We start from the raw sequence: 2,145 nt of genomic DNA, 5'->3' as shown, positions 1-2,145 counted from the left end.
CAAAATCGAGAGAATGCCGCATGGCTTCAGCAAGGCGGTAAGTGAGCTTATCGTCTCCGATTCTCAACGTGAGCTCTCCGCCGTCCATGTCAATCAATGCTTTGGAAGTCCGCAAGAACGGTCTCCCAAGTATCAAGGGTACATCTGCATCCTCATCAACATCTAGCACTACAAAGTTAACCAGAAAAATATACTTGTCCACCTTGACAAGTATGTCTTCAATGATGCCTCTCGGATGTCGTACCGTTCGGTCCGCCAATTGTAAAGTCATCCGAGTAGGTTTAGGCTCACCCAGGCCTAACTTTTGGAAGAAAGTATATGGAATGACGTTGATACTTGCCCCTGTATCCGCCAATGCCATCTCCTCACCTAAGTTGCCGATGTTACACAGAATGATGAAACTTCCCGGGTCTTTCTTCTTGTTCGGCATGTTCTTTTGTAACACAGCCGAGCATGAAGCATCAAGCACTACTGAAGCACTCTCCTCCAATTTTCTCTTGTTGGTCAATAGGTCTTTCAGGAACTTTGCATACTTAGGCATTTGAGCCAAAGCCTCAACAAAAGGAATGTTGATGTGGAGTTGCTTGAACAAACTCAGGAACTTCTTATACTGGTCATCCCCTTGATCATTCTTTACTCTAGAGGGATAAGGGATTCTTGGCTTGAAAGATGGGGGTGCCACCTCTTTCTCTTTGTTTACTCCCTTCTCAACCTCTATGACCTCGGGTGCGTGTTCTTTCGGCTTTTCACTCGGAAGCCGCCCTTCAACCTCACGACCACTTCTTAAAGCGATCGCCTTCACATGTTCTCTCGAGTTGGTTTCCGTGTTTCTTGGTAAACTTTCATGTGGCCTTTCAGAAAAAGATTTCGCAATTTGCCCCACTTGATTTTCAAGGTTGTGCAAGGAGGCGGTGTGATTGCGAAGTGTAGCCTCGACTGATTCAAACCTTGTATTTGCCGATTGAACAAATCTAGCCAAGTGCTTCTCCAAATCCGTTATTCGGGTTTCCAAACCTGAAATTCTATTTTCCACTTGAGGGGCTTGTTGTTATTGCTGGAACCTCGATGGCCCCATGGTCTTCTGTGGTCCTTGATAACTCCATGAAAAGTTGGGATGATTCTTCCAACCTGAATTGTAGGTGTTACTGTATTGATTCCCTTGAGGTCTCATTCCATTACCTACAAAGTCAACATTCTCAACTAAAGAAACATCACCAATGACAATTGGGCATTCGGAAGGTGCATGTCCTCCACCACAACAGGTGCAATTGGTCACGGCCGCCACTCTATTAGAAGCTATAAGATCTAGCTTCTTACTCAAACTCTCCACTTGGGCCGCCAATGAAGTTACCGCATCAATATCATGGAGACCGGCCACCTTTTTTTTTCTCTCTAGCGTTCCACTGGTAGCTATTTAACCCCATTTCCTCAATCAATTGACGAGCCTCGTCGGGGGTCTTGCTACCTAAGGTACCTCCTGCCGCCGCATCCAAGAGTTGCCTTGTACTCAGGTTCAAACCATTGTAGAAAGTTTGAACAATCATCTACTCCGGGAATCCGTGTTGCGGACACTTGCGCAGGAGTTCCTTGAACCTTTCCCATGTCTCAAATAGAGACTCCAATTCCAACTGCATAAAGGATGAGATCTTATTCCTAAGCTTTGCTGATTTTCTGGGAGGGAAATAACAGTCTAGAAAAGCTTCTACCATCTCCTCCCATGTAGTGATTGATGCCCTAGGTAATGAGTATAGCCACTGCTTTGCTTTCCCCTTTAAGGAAAATGGGAAGGCTCTCAATTTGATGGCATCATCCATCACACCATTTATCTTCAGCATGTCACACACCTCGAGGAAGCTCTCTATATGACTATTTGGATCCTCATCGGCCAAACCATTGAATTGTGCGGACTGCTACAGCATATGGATGAATGCCGGCTTTAGCTCGAAATTCTGAGCTGTAATTGGGGGACGCACAATACTCGATTGTGTCCCCAACACTGAAGGTCTGGCATAATCGGATAGTGTCCGTTGTTGCTCATTTTGTTCTGCCATGTTGTTAGATCCTTCTACTTCCAAATCAGCTGGATTAGGTTGTTCTTGTACAGGTTCTTTCCCTTTCCTTCGAAGTGTACGTTCAAGCTCAAGG

The 2,145-nt window shown here is 45.4% G+C and overlaps 1 non-coding gene across 1 annotated transcript; it reads left to right on the top strand.

Moving 5' to 3' along the window:
* Window positions 1–1,554: 1,554 nt before the first annotated feature.
* On the top strand, window positions 1,555–1,661 carry LOC120254832. The gene has a single exon (XR_005534764.1). It is a non-coding gene; the product is annotated as a small nucleolar RNA R71 (small nucleolar RNA).
* The last annotated feature ends 484 nt before the right edge of the window (window positions 1,662–2,145 follow it).

This window comes from Dioscorea cayenensis, unplaced genomic scaffold (genome assembly GCF_009730915.1).
Source record: "Dioscorea cayenensis subsp. rotundata cultivar TDr96_F1 unplaced genomic scaffold, TDr96_F1_v2_PseudoChromosome.rev07_lg8_w22 25.fasta BLBR01000651.1, whole genome shotgun sequence".
Classification (NCBI taxonomy): Eukaryota; Viridiplantae; Streptophyta; class Magnoliopsida; order Dioscoreales; family Dioscoreaceae; genus Dioscorea; species Dioscorea cayenensis.
This window is presented reverse-complemented; position numbering and strand designations above follow the sequence as displayed.